This window comes from Penaeus monodon, chromosome 30 (assembly GCF_015228065.2).
Source record: "Penaeus monodon isolate SGIC_2016 chromosome 30, NSTDA_Pmon_1, whole genome shotgun sequence".
Classification (NCBI taxonomy): Eukaryota; Metazoa; Arthropoda; class Malacostraca; order Decapoda; family Penaeidae; genus Penaeus; species Penaeus monodon.
Genome location: NC_051415.1, coordinates 4182681 through 4183078, shown reverse-complemented (window position 1 = coordinate 4183078; position 398 = coordinate 4182681).

Here is a 398-nt window from a genome sequence, read left to right as displayed (position 1 = left end):
TCCAGCCACTCGTCCCCCTGAACAAAGCGGGCACCTCGTCTTGCTCGAGGCTACGAGGGGAAGGACGAAACATGAAGCAAAAGGGAATTTGCTCTCCCTCTTCAGCCCGCCATCCGTAGACAGGTCAGCCTCGAGCGTAGGGCGCCGGCTGCGTGAACGAGAGCTCTCCCTTTAGAACCTGTTACCAGTATGGATCAGCCTGTTGCACCTTTCCGCGGATACGTGTTGGCATAAGTGATCCAAGAGCCAAGGATAGAGAGTATTGGGGGGAAGACAGTCTCCGGCCAGAGGTAGTTGAGAAGGATCGGGTTTTGCTGTGCTGGCGAGCATATCACTCAACGCGTCGAGGCGTAATAAGCGTTTAGCACAAGGATGCAAGTGAGGTTTTATACACTACT